The following is a 17,517-nucleotide window of genomic DNA, read 5'->3' as shown; positions in this document are numbered from 1 at the left end:
AAGTTGACACCAAATTGTTAACATACATTAGGTCGACAGGTACAATAGGTCAACAGGTTCAAAAGGTCGACATGAAAATGGCTGACACACAAATGGTCGACACATTTTTGGGTCAAATATTGTATGTTTAGTAATATGTGACCACCATCAGTAAAAACGTATACCCCCGCGGACTTGCTTTGCAAGTCATGCTTCGGGCAAGGTGGCTCGCTCCGTTTCGCTCAGCACGGGTTTACCATTCCCAATCGTAGTCCACGTGGATAGTAAATCAAGCAATTGTTGGGAAGGCATGTAAAACCCCCAAAAACATGTCAACCATTTGTGTGTCAACCATTGTCATGTTGACATTTTGCACTTGTTGACCTATTGCACCTGCCGACATTAAGCACTGCCAACCTTTCACCTGTTGAATTTTTGTACCTGTTGACCTAATGCATGTCGCCCATGTGACGGTCTACCTAGACACTGTCTGTCATCTGGATACGTTCTCAGAGGAAAACAGTTCTGCCACCTTTTTTGTTCTTGGTGCAAATTTTTATTTTTATAATTTGCTCCAGGAACAGGGAGAGATTAATGAAATCATTTCAGAGATTAATAAAAATAGGGGTCTACTATACTATAAATCTTATTTAAATTAATAACTTTAGGTGAGCACTTTTTGTTTAAAGTACGAGTGATTTTTTTTTATACAGTTAAAATAATAAACATTGTGGTATGTAAAGAATAAGTGTTGTTTCTAAACAAGCAATTGTACCTGTAAATAATCAGGTGTTCCATCAGGAACGTTCATTAATAAATGACGAAATCTGCACTTGTCTGCATGACATAGCTATAAATATTTCAACTTGCTTAACTAGTTGTTGTAGATAGGAAATACATCAGTACCAAGTTAAAAACTGGCTGTGTATCATTAACCGCTGAATTGGTTTACTGAACCTCTTAAATGATCTCATAACAAAAGTTTACAGACCTGCCTGTGCTGTACATCATTTTAACGGGTTCACTACGGCTGGCCGCGGTCGGGCTCCCGGCGACCAGCATCCCGGCGCCGGGAGCCCGACCGCCGGCTTACCGACAGCTTGGCGAGCGCAAATGAGCCCCTTGCGGGCTCGCTGCGCTCGCCACGCTACGGGCACGGTGGCGCGCTACGCGCGCCACACTATTTTATTCTCCCTCTATGGGGGTCGTGGACCCCCACGAGGGAAAATAATTGTCGGTATTCCGGCTGTCGGGCTCCCGGCGCCGGTATACTGAGCGCCGGGAGCCCGACCGCCGGCAAACAGAAGACCACCCATTTTAACAGAGAATCATACCGTAATAATAAAAAGGTATGCAGGTAAATAATCGACATTTGCAAGGGGTCTGATTCAGATGTGTACTGAGTATCTTTCTGGTTGCATTAGAGATCTGAGCAGCATCGGATCATCTGCAACACCATCTGCCAGCTACGTGGCCAGCGGGGGGACGCGCAAGCCAGCTGCCGTAGATACAACTCCTAGGCAAGGCAATCTCTGTCCTCCGACAGAGATCCTGGCCTCTTTTCTCCCCCACAAAGGCGGTGACACTACTCTGTTTTTGGAAACGGAGGCCATTTCCGCCCCCTCCACACTTCCAAACAGCATCCGACTGTTAATCACTGACAGTCTGATGCCGTACCGTGCCCTTCGTTGCAGAACCGTGCTGCACATGCGCAAAGTACCACACTATACATTTTGGCGCCCTCCTACAAATATACATATGGTTGCTCTCATTCTACCCACAAGCAGCCGCATCACACTTGCGACTAGCTGCGGCAAGCCTGGTCCGGTTCGCAGGACCGTACATACCATGCGATCGTATGGATCGCAGGTGCTTGCACAGCCACGTATACCCACGGGAAAGCTATCGCAGCAAACGAGTCCTGTTTACAGCGATTAGCCTTTAAGTTGAGAAGGGACTGTTTGTCCTCTTGACATGTCTCTTGACAGTGTTTCATAGTTTCAAATGTTAAAAGAATGAGCGGGTGACAGGAAGAGGGTGAGAGTCAGTGGGTGACAGGGAGAGGATGGCAGGAAAGAAAGGGTGACGTGGAGAGGATTAGTATTAGTGGGTGACAGGAGAGTCAGCGGGTGACAAGAGAGAAACATAGAATTTGACGGCAGATAAGAACCACTTGGCCCATCTAGTCTGCCCCCTTTTTTTTTTTTTATCCTTTAGGCAATCTTAACCCTTTTTGAACCTTAATTCTTTGTAAGGATATTCACATGCCTATCCCAAGCATGTTTAAATTGCTCTACAGTCTTAGCCTCTACCGTCTCTGATGGGAGGCTATTCCACTTATCCACTACCCTTTCTGTGAAGTAATTTTTCCTTAAATTTCCCCTGAACCTCCCTCCCTCAAGTCTCAGTGTATGTCCTCGAGTTCTAGTACTTCTCTTCCTTTGAAGAATGTTTCCCTCCTGAACTTTGTTAAGACCCTTGATATATTTGAAAGTTTCTATCATGTCCCCCCTTTCCCTTCTCTCCTCCAATCTATACATGTTAAGATCTTTTAGCCTTTCCGGGTAAGTTTTGTGATGTAGGCCATGCACCATTTTAGTTGCCCTTCTTTGTACACTCTCTAATGTATTTATGTCCTTCTGGAGATATGGTCTCCAGAACTGGACACAGTATTCCAGATGGGGCCGAACCAATGACCTATACAGTGGCATTATCACTTCTTTTTTCCTACTACTGATTCCTCTCCCTATGCAACCAAGCATCTGACTTGACTTTCTCATTGCTTTGTTGCATTGCTTTCCTGCCTTCAAGTCACTTGAAATCGTGACTCCTAAATCCCTTTCCTCCTCAGTAGTTTCCATTATAGTACCCTTGATAATTATTTAGCCTTTGGGTTTTTGAGACCCAAGTGCATGATTTTGCATTTTTTAGCATTAAACTGTAGTTGCCACGTTCTTGACCATTTCTCAAGCCTACCTAGGTCATCAATCATTTGTTTTACCCCTCCCGGTGTGTCTACCCTGTTGCATATCTTTGTATCATCTGCAAAAAGGCATACCTTCCCTACAATACCATCTGCAATGTCACCAACAAAGATATTAAAGAGAACTGGACCAAATACAGATCCCTGGGACACTCCACTGGTAACATTTCCCTCCATAGATTGCACTCCATTAACTACAACTGTCTGTTTCCTATCCTGCAACCAGGTTCTTATCCATTTAACGGTTTTATAATCCACCCCCACACTTTCAAGTTTATTTAGCAGTCTGCGATGTGGGACAGTGTCAAATGCCTTACTAAAGTCTAGATATGCTACATCTACAGCTCCCCCTTGATCTATCATTTTCATCACAGAGTCAAAAAAATCAATAAGATTTGTTTGGCATGATCTCCCACCAGTAAATCCATGCTGTTTTGGATCCTGTAAGTTGTTTGATTTAAGATATTCCACAACTCTTTCTTTTAATAGTTTTTCCATTACTTTCCCTACTACTGATGTAAGGCTTACTGGTCTGTAGTTACTTGCTTCCACTTTTGTGCAGTGGAACTACATTTGCTCTTTTCCAGTCCTCTGGAATAGCATCTGTATTTAGTGACTGGTTAAATAATTCTGTTAAAGGTGTAACCAGCACTTCTTTTAGCTCTTTGAGTATTCTTGAGTGTATACCATCTGGCGCCATTGATTTATCCACTTTTAGTTTTGAAAGTTCTGATAGGACCTTCTCCTCTGTAAATGTACTTTCATCTGCCTTATTTTTATGAATGTCCTTGCAACTTAACTGTGGCCCCATCCCTTCTTCTGTAGTAAATACTGAGCAAAAATAATTATTTAGGTGATCTGCTATTGCCTTGTCTCCCTCCACTCTCTGTCTTAAGTCTTATTATTCCTCCATTTGATTTTCTCCTTTCACTTATATACTTAAAAAAAGTTTTGCCTCCTGTATATAACTGACTGGGCCATTTTCTCCTCAGCTTCTGCCTTTGCACGTCTGATCACTTTCTTAGCATTCTTCCGTCTGTCAAGATACACCTCTTTGTCGTTATTATTTAGAGTCTGTTTGTATTTCCTAAACGCCATCTTTTTTGCTTTCACACTAGTTGATACTTCTTTTGTGAACCACACTGGCTTTCTTTTCCTGGTGCTTTTCCTAACCCTTTTGATACAAAGGTCTGTTGCACTTAGTATTGCACTTTTCAGTTTTTCTAACCTCTCCTGCACTCCTTCCAAGTTCCTCCAGTCCACCAATGAATTACTTAAACATTTCCCCATTTTTGCAAAGTCAGCATTTCTAAAATCCAACACCTTTGTTTTTGTGTGACAGGAGTTAGATCCTGTCTTTATACTAAACCATACTGCTTGATGATCACTGGAACCCAGGTGCTCATCCACATATATGTTGGATATCCTATCACCATTTGTAAGAATTAAATCTAATATTGAGTCTTTGGGAGTGGGCTCCTTCACCAATTGCTTGAGAGATGCTCCCTGTAAGGAATGTAGAAATTTGCCACTTGTAGCTGAACTTGCAAAAGACCCCTCCCAATTTTAGGTAAATTAAAGTCTCCCATGATTATGACTTCTCCCTTTAAAGCCATTTTAGTGATGTCCACCAAAGGTTCCTATCCAAATCCTGCCCCTGGCCTGGTGGTCTATAGATCACCCCAATGCGAATAATGTCCTTCTCCCCGGTTTCGATGGTGACCCAAAGAGCCTCAGAGAGGTAACAGGGAGAGGGTAACAGCAGGGAGAGGCAGTGGGATACGGGCAGAGAGTGGCGCAAGGGAGAGGCTGTGGTGACAGTGAGAGGTGGAAGGTGACAATGAAAGTGTCAAGCTGCGGCACTTACCGCTGCGACGGCGGGTCCTGGGGTCCGGTCGGCTGGCTGCGGCGCTGGGCTTCGGGGAGTGCTGCGCGGTCAGTGGCGGGAGGGACTGCTTCCGGGAGGCAGGAAAGAGGACCTAGTGGCCAAAGCTTCCCTGTGTGTCTGCAGTATGGGGGCGGCCATGTTGGAGACCAAAATGCAGCACCAATGAGCGTGATGGGTGAGTGACAGCCAATCCTGACCCCCTGCTGCCTATAAGTAGGCTGGGATTTTTGCATTCTGTGCCAGTGCTTTGTTGTAGTTACTCTGTGCCTTAGCTCTGTGCTCCCGCAGCTTGTAATGTGTATCTCCAGTTAATTGGTCCCGTCTGGCTCTCCGAGTCCTCCGCCGACTCTTGCCGTACAACGCCCGCCAGCACTTCCGTGTGCAGTCACAGTTGCCCGCTCTCCCACCAGTGCCTTCAGATTCCGCAGGATCCTCGTGGTGGTTCGCCAGTGTCCAGTTTTCACAGTTCTTCATCCATGTCTTCAAATCATCCAGCATCCAGTTTCCACAGTTCTTCATCCACGTCTTCAAATCATCCAGCATCCCATTTTCACAGTTCTTCATCCACGTCTTCTAATCACCTGGCATCCAGTTTTCACAGTTCTTCATCCATGTCTTCAAATCATCCAGCATCCAGCTTTTTCAGTTCTTCATCCTCGCCTTCATACCCTACAGCAACCAGCCTTCACAGCGCCTCAACCTTGCCATCGCATCATTCTACAAACTCGTCTTCACAATTCTTCAGTCTTGTCCTTATATCAACCTACGAACATCCTTCACACTTATACAACCTCGGCTTCCTATCACTCAGTGACTCACTTCCCAGCCGTTTCCCAGTCCTGAACTAATTAGCCCCGGCGCCCTGCAGTCTCATTCATATCTGTTGTCCTCAATAAATATATGAAAAGGAATTACCTTCGTCCTCCTTGTTCCCAGCACTCAGGGGCATCTGCTCCTTCGGTTGGACTGAGTCCAACGGATCCACAAACACCACCTGCCCTGACAGAGAGGTAGAGGGTGACAAGCAGAGGGTGAAAAGAGAGGATGAGGGTGGGAGTCAGTGGTGACAGGAGAGAAAGGTGATGGTAAGAGGGTGAGAGTGAGTGGGTGACAGGAGATATGGGTGACGGCCGGGAAGAGGCAGTGGAAAACTGCATTAATCAGAAAAAAACCCCGTAACATAACAATAACTCTGAACTGGCAGACCCGGGGGGAGAAAACACATCCCCCTGGGATTGTCTGTGTGGCTGTGATCAGCAGGGAGCGCTTCATGTGGGAAGTCACTGCCACTGCCAGTTATTCCCTGTGGTGGGCAGATTTTACTGGGCATGCTGCAGCCCCTAGGTAAAGTCCATCACTGCTAGTGACCTTTACACAACAAAGAATGCATCCCAATGACTGATACCAAGCTGTAATCAGAGCATTGGTCAATTGCTACAAATACTTCTATATCCTTTATTATTATCATACTCAACTTGTCTGGCACAACAAGAGGTTCGCACTGTGAGGATACGGATTCTCAGATCACTCAGGTAAACAGTTTAGTAAAGTGGCAAATGCCCTTTATTGTAAATATACACACACAGTACACAATAACATTAACAATTACAAGCCAGGATGGTATCTTACTTACTAAGTCCCCACAGTAGTTTAGGATAACAGTCTCCTGATGTCACATGCCAGCAGTAGTTCTGTGTCCATAATGCATCCAGACACAATCCTTACTCAGCACACTGGAAGCGCTATCCTACCAGTAGCTTTTAGATGCAATCCACCTCCTTCATCTCAGGTCAGAAACTCCACTCCCTCTGTCCCAATAGCCCCTGGTTGCTATTCTCAAACCTTTGTCTGTCCTACCATAAGGCAACACCTTCTGGCTCTGTATTGGGTGGGTTACATTAAAGGGGCTGACTACAGAACACTTTCAGATAGACCTACTTTCACATGTCCAAGCATGTCCTCTAGGCCACAATAGATGTTAACTAAATTAACTTTACTTAATTAATCTGATTGTGTGGCCTGGAATCCATTGTGTGGGGGAAGAATGAGGGGGGTGTATGGACTGACAGCTGAGACTGGCTGTATCTCCAACAGCAAACAAACAGGTTATGAGAGCAGTCACATGGGGGAACATTATTTTACAAACTATAACACAATAACCAATACATTCATATGTATACATCTGCATATGCATTCTGTACAAAACATCAGGCTAGACATATTATTCCCTGATAAACACAAACACATATAACAGAGGGATTATGTTTCACAGTAATATGTGATGTCCAGATCTACAGTTCTATTGGGAATCCAGGCAGCATGCTGTATAGGTGATAACACAGTTCTGTCCTGTCTCTTTACATTTACGCACTGAATCCAGAAACAGGCTGGCAAAAAGTACTTCTCATGAGCCAGCTGGGGCTGCGTCCGTTACAAACCTCCCCTACTTCTTCCAGCCGCTGTGATTCAGTGACAAGAGTAACCCATTTGGGATGGGCAGACATCACATCTGGACCGCCTGGGTCAAACAAGTGTGGGCTTACGTTTCCATCTGGCGGTGGAGGGTCTGGGCTCAGCAGTTCCCAGTTTTTAAGACCCCCTCCAGTATCCTAGGCACTGGGTTTAAACAGCCGGATTGATGGTGGGTATCCCTTATCATCAGATGATACAATAACAACAGTTTTAGCCTGGCCAAATAGCAAAACTGTAGCAAGGCATGCTGGTATGTGTAGTTCAACAACAGCTGGAGGGCCAAAGGTTCCCCATCCCTGCTGTAACATAACAAAATGTGGAAAAAGTTAAGCACTGTGAATACTTTCCGGATGCACTGTACATGTAGCTTTATTTAGCAGTGCAAATTAATGTACATAGGGGCTAATTCAGACCTGATCGCTGCTGTGCGCATTCGCACAGCAGCGATCAGGTCTGAATTGTGCATGCGCCGCAGTGCGCCGGTGCATGCCAGACAGCCGACGGCTGTCTTAGACCCCTAAATGGTGGCCAAACGCCACCGGCCCGCCCCCTCCCACCCAGCGACCACCTCTGCCTGATTGACAGGCAGAGGCGGTCGCTGGGTGGGAGGGGGCGGGCCGGTGGTGCTTGGCCGCCATTTATGGGGAGAGGTCCAGGCAACGTGGACGTGCCCGGACCGTTGAGGGGGGGGGGGCGGGCTGTGGCAGCTGCGTGACGTCACACGCAGCCGCTGTGCCTCGAGCAGCGACGAGTAGCTCCCTGCCAGCGAGCAGGAGCTGCGCTGGTGGGTGACTACTCTACCAGTATAAAAGCATCGCCGCTGTGCGATGCTTTTGTACTTGTGCAACGGGGCAGTGCCTGACATGTGGAGCGGACTAGCTCTGTGCTGGGCGTCCCCCCACATGTCAGGGAAGCTGATCGTAGATGTGCTAAATTTAGCACATCTACGATCAGATCTAAATCACCCCCAAACTACAGTCTACAACTATACTGCTGTCATGGCAGCGCTCACAGGAGTCTTGTACTGCACCTCTGATTAGCAAATGTCCCCACACAGTTAGTTGAGGCCATCTTCAGCTCCGGTTTAAATACATCATTATTTATAAACTGTTTCACACTTAGGTGCATATTTAATTAGATGCAAGGCTAGAAAAATCATACCGTTATGGTATCCTGCCTACTAACTAAACATGGAAACCCGGCTGCACGCTGCGCCTTCTCTCTTCCTGTACCCGCTCCCCAGTTTATGAGGAGCATTAGGAGGCACAAACGCTCCTCTCAATCCTAGGTGTAAGGTAATTTGTAAGGTAAACTGTGATGCTACAGGGCGGTGTGTGTGTGTGTGTGTGTGTGTGTGTGTGTGTGTGTGTGTGTGTGTGTGTGTGTGTGTGTGTGTGTGTGGTGGGGGAAGGGGGGGGAGATTGTCGTGGAATCCTTCATTACAGATTTTAGATATTTTTATTTAAGACAGTTTGATTTCGAGCATTGTATTTAGATCCACTTAAAAAGATGAGAGAGGTCTGTAATGTCCATCATAGGTACGCTTCAACTGTGAGAGACAGAATCTGAAGAAAAAAAAACAGGAAATCACACTGTATGATTTTTAAACAATTTATTTGTATATTCTTGCGGAAAATAAATATTTGGACAACTACCTAATCGGTGGCTGTCCAAGTACTTTTTTGCCCCACTGTATATGCATTTATTTATATTATATATGTACTACATAAAACTTCTAAACATATTTTATCTTTCCTGATACAAATATTATTTCCCTGTATCTCTCCCTCAGTTCCCTTATCCTCACGCTCCCTGTGTCTCCCCATCAGCACCCTTAGCCTCACCCACCCTCTGTCTCACCCTCAGCACCCTCCATGTATCTCCCCCTCAGCACTATTCTCCTCACCCTCCCTGTAATTCTCCCTTCAGCGCCCTTGCCCTCCCCCTCAGCGTCCCTGCCCACAGCCTTCCTGTATCTCCCCCTCAGTGTCCCTGCCTTCGCCTATATATATATATATATATATATATATATATATTAAAGATAATTTTTCCAAAATACCTGATATTCAAATGATACAGCATATCTTGTGTGTGTGTGTGTGTGTGTGTGTGTGTGTATGTATGTGTATATATATATATATATATATATATATTTATTTATTTTATACCTCAGGGCCCCCCTGTCTTAAGTATCCCGGCCCCCCTAAAGCTTTAATCCAGCTCTGCCTGCATCCCCCTCCCTGCACACACAACACTACCGCCGCTAACCTTCACCCCACACACTACATCGCCACTACCCTGCACTCCCTCCCCGCACACATTACACTTACCTTCTCTGGCCAGCTTTTTTCATGCAGGAGCTGGTCCAATGGTCAGAGGATGCAGCAGCTGGGAACAGATGACAGCGGAGCACCGGAGCAGGTGAGTATTTCTTTTATTTCCCCCTCGCACCATTGGGTTTTTAAAGCAGAAAACCCAGCGTGTAGCACACACTGTTAATATGCCACTTCTGGCCCCCTCCCCCAGCACACATTAATATGACCCCGCTCCCCAGAACACATTAATATGAGCCCTCCTCCCCAGCACACAATAATATGACCCCCCCACCCCCAGCACACATTAGTATGACCTGCTCCCCAGCACACATTAATATGACCCCGCTAGCTAACACACAATAATATGACCTCCTCCCCAGCACACATTAATAGGACACCCCTCCCCCAGCACACATTAATATGACCCCGCTCCCCAGCACACATTAATATGACCACCCTCCCACAGCACACATTAATAGGACCCTCCTCCCACAGCACACCTTATTAGGACACCCCTCCCCCAGCACACATTAATAGGACCCCCCTCCCCCAGCACACATTAATAGGACCCTCCTCCCACAGCGCACAATAATAGGACACCCCTCCCCCAGCACATATTAATAGGACACCTCTCCATCAGCACATATTAAAAGAGCAACCCTCCCCCTGCACACATTAATATGACAGTTTATCTGCAGCAGAACTAACCTGAGCATACACTCCTCGTGTGACTGGCTGTTAGTGCTGTAGGCTGCTACACTGCTCCTCTTCTCATAGCTGCTTGCTCCTCCACTACACACAGTCAGGTCAGTGTATATCACGTGTCTTCCTGTGCATTGGTTGCCCCCTACTTGAATCCACCACTGATCGGCAGGGAGTGGGGAGAGGGTGGCGTTGCTGAAGACTGCTGTGCTGTGTCTTCAGTCACAAAGGGAAGGGAAGAGAGGTGGGCGACACTGCTTGACAGGTGCAGCGGGGAGGAGCAATCAGAAAGGGCCCTGACACAGGAGGAGTTCACAGTGACCGAAGTGCCTCTGTTCATACTGCCAAAGCTGCAGCCTGTTACAGTGTGACAGGCGCAGGCTGCAACTGCCGGCAGCAACATTGCGCATCAGCAAAGTTGCAGAGCTGGGAGAGCGCCTCTCTATCCCCCAGCGCCTGCCTGCTTTGCAGAACTTGTTGAGCGGGTAGTGCCGCAAACAACCAAACAGCTTGGCGCTAGCAGCTAAAAAGAATGTGTGTGCATGTATTTTTAATTAAAGAACACTCTGTTTTAATCGCAGCTGTTAAATATAGGGAGAGTACTCTACCCTTCAAAGTCACAGAAAATACAAACACACCAATAACAGCGCTGATTAAAAACATAAGTGCCGCAGCTTTTTCCACATCTGAATAAGGCCCAATGTTAACACCAGAATGTTGACAGATATGAAAAATGTTCATATGGACAGAATGTTGACAAGTGAAATGTTGACAATGTAAATATATCGACATTTCTGTTGCATTAAGATTAGGTTTAGAGAGTTAGGAATAGATTTACCACACATGTATATTGTTGACATTCTGACCATGTCACCATCTGTGTTGACATACCGAATGCTGCCATGGTAAATGTCAACATGTTGAACATGTTGACATATTGTCCGCTGACATTCTTATTAAGCTTAGGATTTGTTTAGGGTTTAGGAGTTAGGGTTAGCATTAGTGTTAGACTTATGGCACATGTACATTGTAGACATTCTAACCATGTCGATCATTTCTCAGTGTCGACATACTGAATGTTCACTGTCAATATACTCATATTGATGTTATGAATGTCAGTATAGTGAATGTAAACATATTATACTGACATTAACAAAAATGTATATACTGCACTGTGTGAAAAATTAAATACTGTACACCTTGAGATCAAGAGCTCAGTATATGGGCAATAATACTACCGCATGTGGAGCAAAACGTAATTGAATTCCCAACCAAAAAGTATTAAAAAAAAATCAAAATTTATTAAATGATTTTCTGGCATGCCTGCAACTAAAGTGTTGCAACTCATGGATGGATATAGTGGATGCTGACCTGTACTCTGGGATTGACGAATACCCAGAACAGAGGCGCAGAGTCTAACCTCCATCTGCAAGGAGGTTTTGGCTTTGCTGTTCCTGATGCAGAGGTTACGGGACTCTGTCTGGTTTTCCAGGTACGGGGCTGGTATATACTGGAGCTGGAACTGATATACTATATGCCGAGAGGTGTACAGAATGTATTCACCAGACTGGGTTGGGACCAGATGGAAAATACGGTTACAGGAACAGGCAGGAACCAGGAAAGGAACAGGCAAGGAACAGAACACGGAAGAACTCTCAATCAGGAAATGTAATCTAGATGAGAACCGTACTGGGAAGCACAATGGCTTGGACACTAGAGTGTGGTATGGGAGCCTACCACATTGGTCTTCAGGCTGCAATCGCTGCCGCGATCAGGTCTGAACTAAGCCCTATAAACTCTGTTGTGTAATAAACAATATTAGTGCAAATAAACCTAACAGTATAATTATATTATTAACAAAAATGTATTGCTCTTGACATTTATGTACATAGAAATAATGTTAATAGAGACCTTTTAATAAGCGAGCTGAGTGCATGCTGTGAAGTTGGGGCGTAACAGAATTCTGTTCGTGATCGATTCCCAGCATTACTGTGCAGCGATCCGTAGGGCACGGCAATAAATTGTCATACTCATTATGATTGCTCATTACTAGCAGATACTGCTTATACAAGATTCTTCATTGGTTTAGCTGGGAAATATGTTTTGCAAAATCTAATGTGAATGAAAATAATGTTATTAATGCGTGCCTGAAGAAAATAAATTATCAACCTCTGTTTACTCATAGAGAGCAGTATTGAGAGCAGATGGAACATGGACCGGAAAGCTCTGTAATTCTTTCCTGGGGCAATTGTTTATCCATTATCAGAATTAGACGTATTTCCCTGCCTGTTCAGTAGTGGATCCAGTCATAAATATAAGATGTTATTTTAAAGAACAATCAAAGCGGCAGCTGTAAAGGGTCATGTTTATATACTAATCTAGAACATTAATATGTTGTAAAATGTAAAATGTTTTAAATAGCAATTCATTACTTTATGAATTCCAAAGGAACTGTACTACGGCAGAACTCTATCCATAAAATCATTATACTATATTCATTCATTATATGAATTGCATTTTCAGAGTTAAGTATTAATATAAAAATATATTTAGTAAGATTCTTCTTGAATTCTAATATATCAAGAGAAGGAAAAGTAACTAAAACAATATGGGCCTTGTTGGGACAAGAATTCCAATTAGGTAAATAATATTAAAGTATGGTTGGCCATAATTAATTCTTGGCAGCAAATAAAAATTGTTTCTCTGACGTCCTAGTGGATGCTGGGAACTCCGTAAGGACCATGGGGAATAGACGGGCTCCGCAGGAGACTGGGCACTCTAAAAGAAAGATTAGGTACTATCTGGTGTGCACTGGCTCCTCCCTCCATGCCCCTCCTCCAGACCTCAGTTAGATTTCTGTGCCCGGCCGAGCTGGATGCACACTAGGGGCTCTCCTGAGCTCCTAGAAAGAAAGTATATTTTAGGTTTTTTATTTTACAGTAAGACCTGCTGGCAACAGGCTCACTGCAACGAGGGACTAAGGGGAGAAGAAGCGAACCTACCTGCTTGCAGCTAGCTTGGGCTTCTTAGGCTACTGGACACCATTAGCTCCAGAGGGATCGACCGCAGGACCCGTCCTTGGTGTTCGTTCCCGGAGCCGCGCCGCCGTCCCCCTTACAGAGCCAGAAGCTAGAAGAGGTCCGGAAAAATCGGCGGCAGAAGACTTCAGTCTTCACCAAGGTAGCGCACAGCACTGCAGCTGTGCGCCATTGCTCCTCTTGTACACCTCACACTCCGGTCACTGATGGGTGCAGGGCGCTGGGGGGGGGGGGGCCCTGAGCAGCAATAATTAGACCTTGGCTGGCAAAATAATCACAATATATAGCCCCAGAGGCTATATATGTGATAAATACCCCTGCCAGATTCCATTAAAAAGCGGGAGAAAAGTCCGCCGAAAAAGGGGCAGAGCTATCTCCCTCAGCACACTGGCGCCATTTCTCCCTCACAGCTCCGCTGAAAGGAAGCTCCTTGGCTCTCCCCTGCAGTCTGCACTACAGAAGGGTAAAAAAGAGAGGGGGGGCACTAAATTTAGGCGCAGTATATAATTTATAGCAGCTATAAGGGGATATAATTCAGTTAGTCCCTGTATTATATAGCGCTCTGGTGTGTGCTGGCATACTCTCTCTCTGTCTCCCCAAAGGGCTTTTTGTGGCGTCCTGTCCTCTGTCAGAGCATTCCCTGTGTGTGTGCGGTGTGTCGGTACGGCTGTGTCGACATGTTTGATGAGGAGGCTTATGTGGAGGCAGAGCAGATGCCTATAAATGTGATGTCACCCCCTGCGGGGCAGACACCTGAGTGGATGGACTTATGGAAGGAATTACGTGCAAGTGTCGACTCCTTACATAAAAAATTTGACGACATGCCAAATGCGGGACAGCCGGCTTCTCAGCTCGTGCCTGCCCAGACGACTCAAAGGCCATCAGGGGCTCTAAAGCACCCGCTACCTCAGATGGCAGACACAGATGTCGACACGGATACTGATACCAGTGTCGACGACAAAGAGTCTAATTTAATGTCCACTAGGGCCATTCGTTGCATGATTGAGGCAATGAAAGAGGTATTACACATTTCTGATATAAACCCAGGTACCTCAAAAAAGGGTATTATGTTTGGGGAGAAAAAACTACCAATAGTTTTTCCCCCATCTGAAGAATTAAATGAAGTGTGTGAAGAAGCGTGGGCTTCCCCCGATAAAAAATTGGTAATTTCTAAAAAGTTACTAATGGCGTTCCCTTTCTCTCCAGAGGATAGGTCACGTCGGGAAACACCCCCTAGGGTGGATAAAGCGCTCACACTCTTGTCAAAAAAGGTGGCACTACCGTCTCCGGATACGGCCGCCCTAAAGGAGCCTGCTGATAGAAAGCAGGAGGCGATCCTGAAGTCTGTATATACACACTCAGGCATTATACTGAGACCAGCGATTGCTTCAGCATGGATGTGCAGTGCTGCAGCTGCGTGGTCAGATTCCCTGTCGGAAAATATTGACACCCTAGACAGGGACACTATTCTGCTAACCGTGGAGCATATAAAAGACTCAGTCTTATACATGAGAGATGCACAGAGGGAGATCTGCCGACTGGCATCTAAAATAAGTGCTCTGTCCATCTCTGCTAGGAGAGGCTTATGGACTCGGCAGTGGACAGGGGATGCAGATTCGAAAAGGCACATGGAAGTTTTGCCTTATAAGGGTGAGGAGTTATTCGGGGATGGTCTCTCAGACCTAGTTTCCACAGCAACAGCTGGGAAGTCAGCATTTTTGCCCCATGTCCCCTCACAGCCTAAGAAAGCGCCGTATTATCAGGTACAGTCCTTTCGACCCCAGAAAAACAGGCGGGGAAAAGGCGGGTCCTTTCTGTCCAGAGGCAGAGGTAGGGGAAAAAAGCTGCAACAAACAGCAGGTTCCCAGGAACAAAAGTCCTCCCCCGCTTCTTCCAAGTCCGCTGCATGACGGTGGGGCTCCACAGGCGGAGCCAGGTACGGTGGGGGGCCGCCTCAAAAATTTTAGCGATCAGTGGGCTCGCTCACAGGTGGATCCCTGGATCCTTCAAGTAGTATCTCAGGGGTACAAGCTGGAATTCGAGGCGCCTCCCCCCCGCCGTTTCCTCAAATCTGCCTTGCCGACAACTCCCTCGGGCAGGGAGGCTGTGCTAGAGGTAATTCACAAGCTGTATTCCCAGCAGGTGATAGTCAAGGTGCCCCTACTTCAACAAGGACGGGGTTACTATTCCACACTGTTTGCGGTACCGAAACCGGACGGTTCGGTGAGACCCATTTTAAATTTGAAGTCCTTGAACACATACATTAAAAAAAAAAAAAAAATTCAAGTTCAAGATGGAATCGCTCAGGGCGGCTATTGCAAGCCTGGAGGAGGGGGATTACATGATATCCCTGGACATCAAGGATGCTTACCTGCATGTCCCCATTTACCATCCTCACCAGGAGTACCTCAGACTTGTGGTACAGGATTGCCATTACCAATTCCAGACACTGCAGTTTGGACTGTCCACGGCACCGAGGGTGTTGACCAAGGTAATGGCAGAAATGATGATACTCCTTCGAAAAAAGGGAGTTTTAATTATCCCGTACTTGGACGATCTCCTTATAAAGGCGAGGTCCAAGGAGCAGTTGTTGGTCGGAGTAGCACTATCTCGGGAGGTGCTACAACAGCACGGATGGATTCTAAACATTCCAAAGTCACAGCTGGTTCCTTCCACACGCCTACTGTTCCTGGGGATGGTTCTGGACACAGAACAGAAAAAAGTGTTTCTCCCACAGGAGAAAGCCAAGGAGCTGTCATCTCTAGTCAGAGACCTCCTGAAACCAAAACAGGTATCGGTGCATCACTGCACACGAGTCCTCGGAAAATTGGTAGCTTCATACGAAGCAATTCCATTCGGCAGGTTCCATGCAAGAACCTTTCAGTGGGACCTCTTGGACAAGTGGTCGGGATCGCATCTTCAGATGCATCGGCTGATAACCCTGTCTCCAAGGACCAGGGTGTCTCTGCTGTGGTGGCTGCAGAGTGCTCATCTTCTAGAGGGCCGCAGATTCGGCATACAGGACTGGGTCCTGGTGACCACGGATGCCAGCCTTCGAGGCTGGGGGGCAGTCACACAGCGAAGAAATTTCCAAGGACTTTGGTCAAGTCAGGAGTCGTCCCTACACATAAATATTCTGGAACTGAGGGCCATTTACAATGCCCTAAGTCAGGCAAGGCCCCTGCTTCAAAACCAGCCGGTACTGATCCAATCAGACAACATCACGGCAGTCGCCCATGTAAACCGACAGGGCGGCACAAGAAGCAGGATGGCGATGGCAGAAGCCACAAGGATTCTCCGATGGGCGGAAAATCACGTCTTAGCACTAAAAAGTATACAAGAAAAAAAGTTTTTTTTATTTACACCTGCATGAAAATGCGCATGTAGGCAGCAGAAGGATGGAGATCTGAAAAGGGTGTTACCTTCACCCACACAAACACTTTAGAAAACAATTCTCAGATATCCCTTCCCCTGCGCTCTTTGGTTGATAAATGATAAGGAAATTAGCTCAACTTATCTTAGAGTAGAGAGATCTCCTCGTGTACAGCTATCTCCCGGATTTATTCTGCACTTCAATGATAGTCACATATATTTCCCAGTGACGTTACATGTGAAGAAAAGAATTAAAACACAATCTAGTGCAATAAATTCATAACACTTTTGGTAAAAAGTTTTCAGCCGAGATTTTCAATATATAATGAAACTCAGTCCAGCAAGTAAAATAACTTCTATTTTAATTTTTTTAAAAAAAATTTGCAATCCTAATATCAGCAATTCTCATCATAAGCAGAAAAGAGATATATCCATTTCACATCTCAGACTTATGGGGGTGGCCTCCTACCAGATTTCAGGATTAAAAGTGCACGTATCGAAGCTCCATAGATGTTCTATGTCCCAAGGGAAATCGGCTCCAATCGTGGGTACTTTGTCCTCTCCTCGTCTGGTCGGTTCGCCACCAATCTCCTCTGTTTATCCAACGCGTTTCGATCGGATGATCTTTCTCAAGGCTTGTTCCAAATGATCCATCTTCCCAGATATTTATACCCATATGAATTAGTATCCTTAATTACTGGGAGGAGCCACCCTCATTTACAATTCAAATTCATATTACATACATCTTATCCATATGGATTTCTAATC

The sequence above is a fragment of the Pseudophryne corroboree genome, chromosome 5 (assembly GCF_028390025.1).
Source record: "Pseudophryne corroboree isolate aPseCor3 chromosome 5, aPseCor3.hap2, whole genome shotgun sequence".
Classification (NCBI taxonomy): Eukaryota; Metazoa; Chordata; class Amphibia; order Anura; family Myobatrachidae; genus Pseudophryne; species Pseudophryne corroboree.
Note: the sequence above shows the minus strand (reverse complement) of the source record.